The sequence below is a fragment of the Apus apus genome, chromosome 1 (assembly GCF_020740795.1).
Source record: "Apus apus isolate bApuApu2 chromosome 1, bApuApu2.pri.cur, whole genome shotgun sequence".
NCBI classification, from domain to species: Eukaryota; Metazoa; Chordata; class Aves; order Apodiformes; family Apodidae; genus Apus; species Apus apus.
In genome coordinates this window covers 26,335,658-26,352,194 of record NC_067282.1, presented here as the reverse complement: position 1 = coordinate 26,352,194, position 16,537 = coordinate 26,335,658, and the positions used below count along the sequence as shown (strand labels likewise).

Sequence of the window (16,537 nt, the reverse complement as noted above, 5' to 3'; positions counted from 1 at the left end):
TTTTTCACCAAAGTTGGAGTCTTTCCTGTGCATTTTTTATACAGTTTAAAACTGACTGCTGCTTGAAACAGTATGTTCTGTCTCCTTCATGTAGCTAGCTGACTGGATAACAGTATCTATAAGCAAAGGTCAGGGTAAAGACCTGTTTACACAAAGCTAAGTACTGAAAGAGGAATACTTGCTTTTCTTCACATACAAAGCCAGTTCAGGCACGCCAAGAATTCAAAGTTCAAGACTTAACTGTGAACCATGCTGCTCACCACATCAAACTAAGCCTAATATGGGAGTGAAGCAGAGAAGAAAGACACCCCATTAGAGTATCTACTTGCTGTATAAACTCGAAGAGGCTAACTGGCTTAAGGACTATACATAGTCCCTTATATATATATATATACATATATATATACATATAGTTCTTTTACAGTAGACTATAAAATATTTAGCTTGCAGACCAATAGTCCAACTCAGCATAGTTAAGCGAAAGTGAAGGAACTATGCATGGGTGACTGAAGAGCTACAGGACTTGGTAGTTACATGATCTAATCATAACAGAAAGTCATCAATATGCCATTTAGCATCATGTGACAGCACGTCCAAAGAGAAGCGAGCAGTGCGAGGAACATGAAATCTCACTCTTGTATTTTGGAACTCTTTGGAGAAACACATTAATCAGGTGGGATAACCTCTATGGTAATTACTTGGGGGTGAGGTGTGGGGACACTGACTACTCTTGTCTTACTTTCATTTACATAAGGATGGAGCTATTGCACTTGATTATGTCAGAAAAACCCTGATCTGGCTAAGAAAAACAGGATAAACAGTGGAATTCCAAAAATATTGCACCTACTTTTATATATAATACTATATAGAAAAAGTTGGAATGTGGTTTTGAATGTAAAAAATAAAATACAATTTGGCAAATTTCACCTTTTTAGATTGTTAAATGCAAATGGTTGTTTTAAAATTCAGGAAGACTGGTAAAGTTTTTTAGGTTTGGGTGTTCTTTTTAGTTGTATTGTTAAGTGTTGCTTACTTTTAGAATTTTTTCTTAAAACTTCCCTGGGGTGAAAAATGTTAAGATAACATTAAGATTAACAAGATATACTTCACAAGAATGTGTGTGGGTGGGAGAGGGAGAAGACTGTATGTTGAAATCCTAAGCAAATAATGTTACTACTGAATATATGAAAAGACATAACAATCCACAGATTTTGAGGGCTGCACCATTCAGCTTTCCTCCTTCCTTCTTTAAATTCTGGACTTCTCAGCTGTGTGATTTAAACGTCCTTCAACCAGTTTCACAACAACATTTCTTAATTTCCTTAAAGATTTTAGAGATGGTCAGGGAAGATTAAGGATATCTTCTTAAATACACAATATGGAAGAATGGCACTGACAAGACTGTCCTGCAAACGATACATTCTCTTTCCAGTTTTCCTCACTGAGCTCCAGGTGAGCTTTGCTGATGACTCTAGCTGCGTGCAACATCAGTAATAGTTGAGTTTCTATGAATTCCTGTTCCATATATTTCAAGTCCAAAAGAAGCCTTTATAATTATTCAGCTTGGTCTTCTGTATTTAGAGAACATAAAATACCACCCAGTACATTTGTGGTTGATGTAGTTTGAAAGGATGTGTTTTTTTCAGTAAGATATCGGTTATCGAAGACATCAGAAGAATTCACGATTTGCCTTGAAGAGCTGCTAACAGTTAAGAGCATTCACTAAAAAACTACCTTCTCATCTGTAATATGAATTATTATGCATTCAACTTCTGAGTACTGACCCTTGTTATGTCATTTCCTACCACAACCAAAATACAGAAATGAAGCATTCAAAAATTGCCAGCAAAGCAGAAGCAGCTTAGGCTCCTTATTTAGCAAAAATCACCAATACTTTTAAATTTCATGAAACACAGCCTCTTGGGAAACTACACTTTTCCAGCTTTTGTGAAAGTTGACAAGACCCATGATCCTTCAAAGAAAACATTTCAAGCTGTCCAAACTGTCATTTTATAAAACTTAGTGTTGGCTAAATGTTTAAGATCATTTTGTCATGTATTGCTATGTCAAATGCTATGAAAGAAAGCCTATCTTATCTGTGATTATCTTAATAATTAAATATTAAGCCCCACCATAGCTTTACTTATTCTGGAGTTATCAAACAAGGGGTGGGGGGGAAGGTGGGTGTAAAAAGGGGAAGTGGACTTAAACTGGAAGTATTTACAACTTGGTTCACTGAATCAATCTGAAGAACTAATCTACAGCATCCTGTAAAAACCTCACAAATCAAAATGAATACTATGAAGACAAAAATAGACTAAAATTGTTATTTTTCAGCAGAACTCAAAAGGTATGAAAAGGTGGAATATAACCAAGGAATCTACAGATGTCCCACATTGCATTTTTCCACTAAGATGCTTTTATTTTGTGCAAGGAACAAAGTAGAAGTTCTGCAGGAAGAAAACAGCTTAGAAGCTATTTTTTGCATAAATAATACATTGCATATTGGTGAAAGGATAATCAAGCAAAGGCACGTGTGGCCAAATTAGGTTACATGCGCCTTTGTGAAAGTATGTCTCAGCTAGGAAATACAGCTCTGTCCCAGAGATCTAACCTATATTTGCACACACTTAATGAAGCTAAGTTACTATCTTTCAGTTGTGAAAACCAAAGAAGACTGCAATAAAATTATATGAGATAAACAAAGAACAGATTATTTGCATGTAAAAGCAACCTCTGAGGTACTTGAGTTTAGTGAGGTTTCCTTTTAAGAGGGCAGTTCCAGAAGGTAATGCAGCCACCTCAGATCACAACAATTCAGAAACAAGAAATTGTTCCAGGGCTGGCTAATAAGTTACAGTCCTCAGATGCTTAGATGAATCTGGGCCTTCAAAACAATTAATCAGGTCTTTTTTACCTGTGCAATCAAAGGCAGTGTAAAGACTAATGAAAAATCAGAAGTTACATATTTAGAATTGCTTGCTTTAACAGGCAGTAATAGTAGTAATGAAGAGGAGGAAATAATTTTATCACATGATTTCAAGCAGAATTTAAATCAGTGATGACTACCAAAGAACTATAAGTAACAGCAGTAATTACATAAGACTGAAACTGTATTTGCTTATTACTCAATATGTTGAAATTACTACAGCTTTAAGACAAAGACTTCCGTTAATGGATGTGTATTTCTCAGCTCTCTTGGCCAACAGAAAAGGGGGATTAGTTAAATCTAGGCTGTATCAGGGGATGTAGTGGGTTGATTGAATAAAGAAGAAGATCAGACTGATCCCACAAAAAATTATTGCCCTTCCCTTTCTCATACTCTTTCCCGAAGTGTTAGTAAACACTTCCTGGTCATTGATAGCCATACGATGCAGATATAGTTTCATGAGCTCATTAAAATAATATAATCTTAAATTTTCTTGTACTATGAACCTAATAGCTCAGAAAACAAGTTCAAGTTGCAGAATACTTTAGGGTGGTGGAGATGCAATGCAGGAATCAGTGCAGACTCTACCTTGATGTTGAGATGTGAGTCAATGAGTGTGCGTGCTGAATAGCTATGATATAGTGGCCATTACAGAAACTTGGTGGGATGAATCCTAAGATTGGCGTGTGGCTATCAAAGGCTATAAGCTGTTCAAAAGGGACAGGACAGGAAGAAGGGGTGGAGGTGTTGCCTTCTATGTAAAGAATTGGATAGAGTGTGAAGAGTCGTCCCTAAAGAATAGCCATGAGCAAGTAGAAAGTTTATGGGTGGGAATTAGGGATTGAAACACCAAAGGGAGCCTAGTGATTGGAGTCTATTACAGGCCACCTAATCAGGTGGAGCCTATCAATGAAGCCTTCTTACCCCAGCTTGAGGAAACATCGCAATCGCAAGCTCTCATCCCGCTGGGGGATTTTAACCATCCCGACATCTGTTGGAAAAGTAGCACAGCAAGTTGCAGGCAATCCAGGAGACTCCTGGAATGCCTTGATGACAATTTCTTAAGTCAGGAAATTGACAGTCCTACCCAGGAGATGTGTTATTGGACCTGATTGTCACAAATGTAAGTGAACTCTTTAGGGATATCAAAGTTGAAGGCAGCCTGGGCTGCAGTAACCATGCACTAGTGCAGTTCACTGTCCTAAGGGGTAAGAGGCAGGTGAAAAGCACAGTCAGGTCCCTGAATTTTAGGAACGCAAAATTCCGGCTCTTGAAGGAGTTAGTACATAGGAACCCATGGGACAAGGGAACAGAAGAGAGCTGGCAGATCTTTAAAGGTGCTTTCCATAGGGTGCAAGACGGCTCAATTCCCTGGTATAGGAAATTGGGCAAGGAAGGTAAGAGACCAGCATGGCTGAGCAGAGACCTGCTGGTCAAACTAAAAGGCAAGCTGGAACTACACAGGCAGTGGAAGAGGAGACATGTATCCTGCACCTGGGCCGAGGTAACCCATGATATGAATACAAGCTGGGGGATTTCACTCTTGAGAGCAGCCCTGTGGAAAAGGACCTGGGGGTACTAGTGGATCAAAAGCTGGACATGAGCCACCAATGTGCAGTTGCAGCTCAGAAGGCCAACTCCATCCTGGGCTGTATCAAAAGAAGTGTGGCCAGCAGATCAAGAGAGGTGATTCTGCCCCTATACTCTGCCCTGGTGGGACCTCACCTAGAATACTGAGTCCAGCTCTAGTGCCCCCAGCACAAGAAAGATGTGGACCTGTTGGAACACGTCCAGAGAAGGGCAATGAAAATGATCTGAGGGCTGGAGCAGCTCTCTTATGACACAGGCTGAGGGAGTTGGGGTTGTTCAGTCTGAAAAAGAGAAGGCTCTGGGGGAAACTCATAGTGGCCTTCCAGTAGTTGAAGGGGGCCTACAGGAAAGCTGGGGAGGGTCTTTTTACAGGGACTTGCAGTGAGAGGATGAGGGGTAATGGTTTTAAGCTGAAAGAAAAGAGATTTAGGTTAGAGATCAGGCATAAATTCTTAAAGGGTGGTGAAACACTGGAACAGGCTGCCCAGCAATGTTGTGGGGGCTCCATCCCTGGAGGTGTTCAAGGGCAGGTTGGATGGGGCTCTGAGCAGCCTGATCGAGCAAAAGGTGTCCCTGCCCATGCAGGGGAGTTGGAACTTGATGATCTTTAAGGTCCCTTTCAACTCAAAAAATTCTGTGATTCTGTGAATAGGGAACAGGAACACACATGCTAATATTCTTCAGAGGTAGAAAGTGCATTAATACTGAGAGTGGATTTTTTTTCTGAAAATAGTTATTTTCCCTCAAGTAAATAAAATGTTTTTCTCTTGTGTTCTTTCTTCATAAGTTGAAATCGAAGAATTACACATTATGTAATTTAGGATCAGAACCACTGCTGGTGAAAATTGTCCTGCTTACTTGAATCTAGCTCAGTTATGATCCTTCCATGGATCTGAAGCTGTGTATTTCAAAAAAGCACAAAGCATGTAGTAACCAATCATCATAAAATAACACACAGGACTCTGCTAGGCTATTGCTACAATACCTATATGACAAAATGATCCTATGCCTGTCTTCAAGTAGGAGAAAAAATGAGAACTATATGCGACTACATATGGGCCCACAGGCTGGCTGACATGTCCCAGTGCTAAGAAATACAATCCCTCATTTTTCAGCCCCTTCAACCACTGATTCAATATAATGCTTAAAGTCTGTCTATTTCAGCTACTCTGAAGGGTGAAGGACTCTACCCCTCAGAATATATTCAGGAGGGTCAGGCATAGCTCTTTATAATTTTTTTTTTGCTCTATCATTTTCACTGGTGGCAAAACAATGCCAAAAGCAATACTTTGTTTTGCATCATTCCAACTTGCCAGTGGTGTACAAACAGGACCCTGCAGAAGCACGGGATCACTCAACTTTTCTGAGTCCCTGCCAGGAAAAGGCATTCCTCTGTCCATAGATCTGATTAGCTGTACCGATTCTTGGTACAGTTGGGCTATGGCAACAAGCAGGAGGCAGAAAAAGGACAAGGGAAGGAAAAAAAAAAGTTTGATTGGATGGAGATGGAGGGCAGAAAGCTGAAAACTTAACTGAACCAACCCCACACAGGCAGAAGTAGAAAATCCTAGGGGCCAAGGAAAATAGGTAGCTAGGCTTTCACATGAAGGAAGATTATGAAGCTGGATGGAGTAAAGAACTCATGAGAGTTGAACAGCAGCCCAAAACAGCCTGGGTTTAATGCAGTGGGACAGGAAGCCTGACCTGTGCTTGACAGTGAACAGATACTCATTCCACAGCACATGACTCCGCTTCAATGAGAGGGATTCAATTCATATTTCCTATAGCCTAAAGGCTACAGCAGCAGTGTAGGAAATATCTATTTAAGCTTCTTCAGGCATCAGAGACAACTGAGCACAATTCTCAAGTATCAGCAATGAATAAAGTATGCAGTGACTTAAGTAAAAGTGAGACCCTAGCAATCTCATATTCATTTGTTTGTTTAGTGTAATGCCCAAATCAGTCAACAAGCTTGAAAATGTCCACATCACCAAGGACCTATAAATCTTGCTAGTGCTGGAAGCTGTCCTGTTTAATACTCTTGTGATTTATGCAATTCAAATTACACATAAACAGGGAGATAAAGGCAAAATTGGATTAGAATTCAGAGCAATTGTTCCTGTGCCACATCTACACCTATAAAGTGTCTCTCATTCTGTCATTGGTTATGGATGGAACCTAAATTTATTGTGGCTATGAATGCAGCACTTTAAGTACCTCCAACTGAGTAGAATGAATCCAGGATATAATCCCACTCATAATGCTCACTAGAGAGGTTCTGCCGTTTGGATCTTAAATGTATGATACTGCATCACCTGTCCCTGAGGAAGAAGCTGAGAGTGATACACTCGTGCATCTGCCAGTAAAAAGTAATAGGTAATGACTATTTTCTCTTCATTTGCATCTTATACCTCTAACCAGAAGACTCTCAGTAAAGTTCTCTCAGGAAGGAGGTATTCAAGCACATACTACTACAAATTCTCTACTGTAATTATGAGCCAGCTTAAAGGGTGTTACTGAGTTTAGACAGTGAATTAATTCAGCACAAAGCCCAGGAAAGTCTTAAAATAATACGCAGAGTACTCTGGTGGGTTTTTTTAACTGGTTGCTATGTCTCAGGCTCTTGAGCTAACAAGCTCTGCCTAAAAAGGAGTCACTAGAATAATGTATCAAATACTCTGAGGGCCTTAAAATAAAAACTTCCTGGGTAGTTTTAGAAACAGCGAATAATAGCATGCTATTATAATCTTATCTTCCATGACCTGCTCTTGAACATCACAGTAGTAAGTGAAGAAAATATTCTCATAGATTTCAATAATGCAGGATTAAACCACTAACTATGCACAAAGAGCCTCACTGGAGGCACTGGGCTATGAATTAGGCTTCAAACGTTTCTGTAAAGGTATCCTTACAATTCCCTCTCTAATTACTATGTTCCACCCTAACTACAAAGCTTTAAAGAGGCAGCAAGGTGTGTGGTAACAGCATTCCTACAGCCTTGAGGAAAACGCACAGTACAAAGCAGAGGGACATAAGTGCTATGCTGGTACTTAAGTTAAAAGTTACTGAGACTGGAATCCTGGCAAACAGTCAGGGCGATGCTGTATCAGGCTGCATGAATTAATGTTTTACTAATGACTTGAACTTAAACAAGCTAAAATCCTTCTTCAGAAAGGGGAGAAACAAAAATTCTGTCTTTTCAAAGATCTTCCTAAGTGCCCACAGCTAAATTAAATTCTTTCTACTATTAAAACCAAAAACTAATTAGTTAAGATTTGTAAAAGAAAGATTAACTGAAGAAAACCTCAGGAAAAACAAGACATTGTGACTTCAGAAATTCTCTGAAACCCTGACAAAAATCAACACAGGCCAAATTAATTCATTATTTTAATAAGATTTTTGCTCTCATTGTATTATTCCTGGCTCTTAACTCCTCTTTTTAAATTATTCAATGCCAATTATAAAGAACAGGTCATATAACTTCAGATAAAATCTGAACTTCACCCAAACACAGTCTGGGCTTACGAAATAAAACTCGTGTCTTCCTTTTCCCAGGAAGTACACAAAGATGTTGATGAGGTAAGAACGGTCTTTATATTGTAAGATTTAGTGAGGTAAACAGAATAAATGAATATACCAATTCTTAGAACTCTGTTTTCCAGCAGACTTGCTTTTCAGCCTGCACAATCTTTAATGTGTTATGCTTTGCAAGACTAGGTCAGAAGACATATCTCCAAGTACATCACACTTTTTAAGAGTAAGAGAATTAAAACTTGCAGAGGAAAACTCCAAATTTAATTTCCTTGAAATAGCTCCCCGGTGCTGCAGAAGTGATGCTAAACCAGCACACATCTAAACTCTGCTATGGCTGCTCTTCATCATAGCTGTTTGGAACTAGGAAGGCTACATACTCTGCATACGATCCTTTTTCTTCAAGTAGGCTTCTAGTTCCTCAACACTGAAACATGGAGTTTCAGTTTTGGCACATTCCCAGTGCCTACTAGCCCATAGCAACAATTTGGCAAATGCAAGTTAATTACATAATGTAACAGAAACAACCTTTTTATTTAAGATCCCAACCAGTCAATGAAATCCAATGTGTTTGCTGATACATGGTATGCTGCTATGGATAGTGTTCCTTACAATAGCAAGAATGTTGCAAATTAAGATGCACAAATTGCAAAAATTTGATGACATTCTATGCCTCCATTACTTTTTCTCAATTTTTAATTTAGCTTGTTTCTTGTGAACAGGTTTCCATAGATAAAGACTCACTAACTTTTCATGGTGGAAAACTGTCACATGTCTGCAGTTTGTTTCAGATGTGTTTATTCCTCTTGTATAAATAGTAATCTAATTTTTTAAAAAATAAACTTCCCAGAAACATTTCATATACTGAGCAAATGAGCCTTTATGAGAACTCTAGGGACTCTGTTAATTGGCAAGTGCAGTGAAAAATGTTAAACTAATCCATAAGTCTTTTTAGAATCCCTCAGTGAAAATAAGTTGGGAAATCAAATAAGCTGTGCTGCTATGAATTGGGTTCCTCAACAGCAGTACTGTCCCTTCTCTCATTTAATTCTTCTCTATACCTCTTTAGCCTGTCTGAATCAAAAATATTTGCAACCAACAACCATTACCACTTCACAGGCATATTATAGCTCACTTTAGGAATTAGTGTCTTTCTGCAGGTTCTCATGTCACTGGCAATCAGTGTTACTCCTGAGAGTTCTCAATTATTCCACTTAAGCCTAGTGTGTCTCCTTAATCACTTTAATTCTTGCATTTTGACCTAATTTTACTGTTCATTGTCATGCTTCTTTTGCTGCTAGCTGAGCCTTGTATTCGTAAGAATATAAAAGCTGAATTGTTGATAATTTTTAAGTGAAAAACCTGCTAAGTACTCATAGTCCTATCTTCAGTATTATTTTCCTTGCCTCTCACCAGGCCAGGTGAAAATGAAATCAATGGCACTATTCAGCTTGGTAAAGCACAACGCATTCAGCTCCAAGAGCTGAGCTGGTCAGTTTTGTTGCAAATATATTGTTCTTTAAAAGTGTGCAAGCAATCTCAGCTTAAAACTAGAAAAATATATATCACCAGGTGATGGTGTGGAGAGATTTTCCTTCTACCCAGCCAACTCAGCAGCTGCAATACTCATCCTACATGGAAGACAAGACTATTGGCCCTGACTTCAAAGAGAACTGGAAGCAAAGTCTTCCCACCTTAAACTCTGATCTAAACAACCAGCCTAAAGGTTACTCTAGAATCCACCGCTCCTTATCGGTTTGTTCAAGCTGTTTCATTCTGTGAAACATAGTAGGTATTAGCAGAAAAGGGGAAATATAGGACAAAAAAGAGGGGAGGAACACAAAAAAATTGTAATTTTTTGGCCACATGGTAACAATATTTTGTTGGAGAGTGGAACATCAGAGTCCAGGCTATGTTCAAGAAAGTATTTAAGAATTCATATACACAGAAGGCAAATGGAAAATTAATAAAAAACTGAGCACAATATGATTGAGGGCACATTATTAGGAACATGGGTTCAAAGCCTCTGAAATAAAGAAATTGCATCCAAGCCTTTCACATTTGGACCAAGTGTCCTAACTTCTGTATCAAAGGCAATTCAAACCACAATTGCCTCTCTTTTCCTAATCCAAAACAGTACCTAAATGCACCTTTTCAATAATACTTCTTAGCTTTTCTTAAAAATTATGAATAATCCAGGATGGAGAGCAGAGGAAAGCCTTCCTTTTAGCCAAAACCACCATTTGAACCTAAATAATTAAAATAAAACAAAAATTCTCTTGGTGAACCAAACAACTACCCTTTTTTCCTCTCTGAAAAACATTTTATCTGGATAAAGCAAAGCTTTTTTTTTCTATGTATACCTTTGGGTGATTAGGTGATATTCAGGTTTCAAATGGGAAATTCGATAATTTCCAGCAGTCAATCTAAAATGTCAGTACAAAGAAACCAATATAATCAGTACAGAAGACAATTAAAATCTTTCCACTGAGATTACTAAGGGCTGTAGTAGATCTTCTATATGCCCCATATATTCATCTCTACACAAAACACATACCTACTCCTGTATACTTTAACAGATACTAATTTTGCCATCACATTGCAGCTGCATTCACAAAAACGCCCCCATGAACTGATTTTCCATTTACAGAAAGAATTTTTTTTAGGGTTTTTTGTTTGTTTGTTTGTTCTTTTTTGGTTTGGGCTGACTTTTTTTATAAAGTGTAGTGTCAAACTTCTATTTAAATCCCTTAGTAATACTTGCAGTAAGATGCGTGACATGTAGAAAATTGTTTGGGCACTAACCTAGAGTATATCAAAACAGCAGCAACAAGCCTGGCAACCAACCAGAATACAATACAGCACTTGGCAAATGATGGCAAACATACTGCCAACATGTGATGCCCTCATTTTTCAGCCAAAGATAAAAGTAGCTGATGTATCTTGCCAAGACTAGCGTGCCCAGATGCCACATGTGAGGTCAAGCAAGGATGTTGCAAATAATTCCCAAGGATAATCTACCAGTCTGTTTCTTTAGGAACTGTCAGATATTGAGTCTAAAATATCTGTTCCTACACTATTATTATAGTTGACCCAAGAAAACAGATCAGTGTTGTGCCTTTGAAAAGCTGCACTGACAACTGTTTTAGTTCAATAATTATACTCAGGAATGCTATATTATTCTCTCACAAATGAACAAAGCCTACCACAATGCTGAAATTCCTAAAAATGTAATTTTTTATTTGGTAAAATGAAGTATGACAGATGAAACAATTATATTTTACAAGCTTAATGGAAGTCTTCTCTAAGCAGTGGAATAGTGCTTCATTAATTAACATAATTTCTTGCATAAACAAACTTGGGAAAAGTCTAAGAAGTTTTTGTCGAAATCCTAGAAAGATTTAAAGGCTAACTTCAGAGAACTGTTTTTGAAAGATTCTTGCTTAGATGGGGATTTAAACAAATGTCAGTACAAGGAAATGCAGTCTTCTCTGTTAAGACACTTAGGGATCTATCATAAAAAGTTTAAATGAGATTTAGCTAATTATGTAAATCACCAGTTTCAGTGAGCCTTGGCTTTCAGTCAGAAAAGCTGCCAAGGAGCTTGAAATTAAAACAAAACAAAACCAAACCCCAAGCTTATTTCTTTCCTTCCCTAGTTATTGTCACATTCCTAAAAAAGCTATAAGAATCTGCCATTACTTCCCCTTTGAAACAATTCTATCCCTGAGGCACTGTACTGCAAGGTAACACCAGCCCTAAAGACCCAGTTTGGAGGATTCCACTTAGGCAGAGAGCAGAGAAGGGAGTTAAGTGAGGAAGGGACAGATTATGGTTCAAATTAAGGCTGAACAGGAACTGAGCAGCTTCCCTCTTAAAAAAGTTTTGGATTGGTTGGTTGGGTTTTTAAATGTTCCAGGTCCAAATCAGCACTATCCTGTTGTTTTCCTCACAACTCGTAGATGTAATGGAACTGACTCTTTAATGCAAAACACTGTTAGTATGGCACCAGCCTCTTGCAACAAAACATACCGGGGCACATTAACATGAATTTCTTGGATGGGTGTTGCAATCCTGGTTGATGGTCTCCCAAGCTTCAGAAGACAGACAAGGTAGAAGGAGGAACAAGCAAAGCAGACTACTGTGATGAGAGCACCAGCCAAGCAACAAGCAGGTCAAGAACAAAGTTATATTCAAAAAATATTTGTGGGCAGAGCACTGTTTAGGAGATTAACTCCTTCACTGACTTTACACAGTCTGTATTGGAATATTTTGGAGTTATTCACAACACTTAAATAAATATTGCTTATGTGAACAAAAATGAAGACAACAATAGTCCTTTAGAGAGAAACTCTGCTGTTTGACTGGCATTCAGCACACTGCTGTAGTACTCCTACCCCAGTCCCAATACTCCTTGCTGAGTTAAGGAATGTATTTGACTGATACTACCTTTGGAAGTATGGGGTCTGAGCTGTTGGTTGAGTTCAGTGCCAGCTTTGGGGTATGTTTATTTTGTTATACACAATCAGCAGAATCTCGCAAAAAATTTGCCTTAACCAGTTCAACCAGTTCCCATTATTTGCAACTCTACATTTAATGAGAAAATGTCTTCTACAGATTAGATAGGTAGGCATTTAGATCCATATTATTTTTTAATTATTATGACTTACCACACTGACATTAAAAAACCAGACAGGGAGGGCATAAATTGAAGGTAGACAATGGACTTTTAACTGCATTCTGAGTTCTAGCCTCATATAAGGAGTAAAAATGCCTCAGAAAACTCAAAAGGGATATACTGTGAAATTATAGCGTGCAGTTTTCTGAAACCGGCACAAGAGCTCAATACACAGGAGCTAATTTCTGCGTCAATTTTAATTCCATACGGATTAGTGCCATTTTGCACAGCTGAAGTACCAACTCTACGCATATATTTGGCAGTGCCACACATATCCAGCTTCCCCAAGCTTTCAGGAAAATGAAGTTACTGCAGGCACTGCAGTTTCTCACTGAGTACATCAGATTTAAGTTACTCTGTGAGTCTGTTTTTCACTGATTAGAAGGCTCAAGTGTTTTCAGCTAGATCTTTTTTTTCAATCTAGTCACTCTCTCAATAGTGTGCAAGTTTACATACCACAAATGCAGCCAGGAGTTGAACTATCAGCCTGGATTTCCACTTTTTTTACCTCCACACAGGATAGAAAAACCTGTTTTCCCTGTCTTCTGCTAATATTGGTGTCTTTACTAATAATGGAATTAAGAATTTAATGATACAAACATCAGGATTTACCACTGTCACATGCTTGTCCTTGCAAAGAAGAGGGTTTTTTTTTCCATTTTGTTAATGAAATGTGGAGGCCACTTCTTAGGAAAGAGATTCAACTGAGATTATTTTCCAACCTTTGTGAAAACCAAAATTTTGTACTTTATTCAAGGTTTACTAAAATGGACTCTTAACATTTTTCCAGTATCAACAGGTCTCCACACAATCATTTTAAGATGAAAATTCAAAACAAAACAAACTGTTAATATGAACTACAGTAGTTTCTTTCAAAACATCCCACAGTTAACTCAGCAGCATCCAATATTCTACAATGTCTTCTTGTTCTAAGTATAACAGAAATGCAAGGTCTCGCCCACTTAATAACAGATCATCTTGAGGCTAAATGCCTAAGCATGATGAATTAAAACCTTTTCTACCTTTAAAAATATTAGTGCTGATAAATAGCCAAATTGTGTTCAATTTCTTTCACTTTTTAATTACTCTTATGAAATATGCCATGTAAAGCCAGAAAAAGCACTAAAGCCATACATATTCAGGTAATTGACACTGACAATAAGACTTTTTCAGAACTTCAGACCTCAATCGGTTCGTCCTGGCAAAACCTCTAATTTTGGTTTGAATACGGCAGGCCTATGTTCTCACTTGTAAATTACAGTCCTAAGGGCTTTCCTTTTATTCTTAAATGGCCTTCCTTTCTCTTCACATTGAGCCCTTTTTTTTTTTTTTTTTCAGAAAGTTGTAATGAGAGAGCCCTAATCTCTGAGTTATTCTCCATTTGTCTAGGCTGCAGGTTTCTCCCTTGGCCAGTAAGAAAACAAGGTTGTCCCAGTACCACATTTCACGTTTTCAAACCCTAGGTTATGATTTGGTACACAGCATGGCACTCATTCCTGCTGTGAGAAAACAAGCAGGCAAAGGGCCAAGAGCTGGCAGAGTGCTGTCTTGGCACTTTTCCCCTCACCCACTTAGTCTGCTGGTGCCCTGATTTACCAAAGATGGTAGCCACATGTAAGAGGATAAACAAAATTCCAGATCTGTGACAAAATCCACAGTGGAGCACTTTGATGACTGTACTTGGTATCCATGCAATTGCCTGAGATAACAGACTTGGGTCCCAATCAGACATTTGTCATTTAAGAGTCCAACAATCTTCTGCATTTGTTCTCTTAAGTCATGGCATAATGAGCGGGACAGATCAACCATCAAAGACGGAGCTAGAGAAAATCATGCTTTTCTTCTCCTATTGCCAGTTCCTAGACCATGAACAAATATTCCAAGACACACAGAAGGGTATTTTACAGGCAATACTAGGCGTATGAGGCAAAATCAACTTTCTAATTCACATTATTTGAAGAGAAGGGAGACTGGTGGTGTTATTTCCCCTTGCTGAGGCATGAGAAAACTGGAAGATATATTTGGGTTGCAAAATGCCCTTTTGTTTGTTTGGTTTTTTTAACTTACTCAAAATAACATTAGCTGAATAATATCAACAAATACTTAACCACTGAAACAAATTTTGAAACCATTCCTAAATTCAACAGGTTCACCTATGTACTGTGGCCGAATTCAGCTTAAGCAAAGCCCCCGTTATTTAATACATAGCATTAGGCGCTGTGTGGTAGCCACCATCAACTTGTTACTGCTGCAAAATTCTTCATACACTGGAGGAGACAGAAGTCTGTTGCAGATGTTGGTAGTCTGTGCTGCATCTTTTACCCAAATCTTGTGTTTAGTCATCTAGAATGATCTGGCTTAAAATCAAAAACACTAAAAAAAATAATGTTGGTACCACTGAAGTTCTGCCAAAATATACCTGAGCTGCAAAAAACTGGCTTTGATGTCTTTCTGAAGAGGGTAGAAATTTAGCTAGATTAAATTGCTGGATTTTTCACTCATTACAGATTCTAAACATTCTGCTAATAAATTTGAGTTATTTTAGACAAATAAATATTACTGTTTTGATCACAACTTAATCCCTTTTAAATGCAGTTTCTCCATCTTCAGTCAAGCAGAAAATCAGAAATAATGCAACACAGCTCATTTTTCACTGTGTCAACAAATAGCCTGAGGAAAGCAAAATCCATCTTACCATCTAGCTAAGTAGCTTGCAAGACTATAATGTTGTCACATTTCTAAAGGCTCTAAAAAATCAGCAAGTACCTTGTTATCATAATGATTCTTTGTATTATGAAAAATAGCATGCTGTTACAATTGACAGGCTGTTACAGCTCTGCCAACTAGAAGCAGATGTGGCAGTTAAGCTTTCCAATGAAAGACAAAATTTTGGTATAGAGTCAGAATATATTAAGTGCGATTTGCTTTAACTACACATTTGGCACTAGAAAGTGTTTTCAAATAGCATGGAGAGAAGTCTCACAATTGCTGGGTTCTCAAAGAGCAACTCAGTTTTAAGAACTGATGTTAACTGGTTCTCTGAGAGTAAACTTTATTCAGCTTTAATTACTCCCACCACATGAAACCCTGAAATATCTCAGGACTGAGTATTTGTTCACCTACTACAAGAACAACTTGAAAATCATCAACAACGTCACCATGTGGTGACATCTGTCATAAGAATATGATGTTATTACTAAAAAAATACAGCACTGTGCTCCACTATTTTTATTTCACTTTAAATTTCTCTAATCTGCATCTCAGTTAAAAGAAAGCATTCAAGGAAAATAAGTCAAGTGTTACAAACTCTTATTTCGCTGTTTGCTTTCTGATATAGCAGAGATTTGCAAAGACATTTTCAAAAGTCCCTAAAGGTACTGTCTTCTGTGTGTTTGTCCAGCACAATGAATAGGAGACTATGCTTGAATATCCCACTTGCAGAAATGGTAGAAGATGACAAAACCGTTCAATATGTGACAGACAGGACAAATCCCTGTTTACTGATCTTAATACTGCTAATTGGCTGAGCTTCTTGTGAAGAAGTAAAACAAGCTGAGTACATGAGCCGAAAAAATGCTAACTTGAAGCATTTTTTTCTAAGTATACTATTAAATCAACTAATAAAATCCATTGCCAATTACTCATAGAGCTATATATCACATATTAAAAAAGGCATTAAAGTAACATAATATAGGTACCTGTTAACACACAGAGGAGTATCTACATTTAGGAATATCCACATTAAGTACAGATTTTAGATGAAAAAAAAAAGGCCTGTTAATGTGTTTTGTTTACCCTTAAACTGTTCC

General features: G+C 37.9%; 1 protein-coding gene across 1 annotated transcript in view; it reads right to left on the bottom strand.

Annotated features, from left to right (window-relative positions):
• Positions 1-16,537, bottom strand: part of FREM2 (FRAS1 related extracellular matrix 2) — a 130,652-nt gene that overhangs the window by 102,661 nt on the left and 11,454 nt on the right. The gene's annotated exons all lie outside the window — the stretch shown is intronic.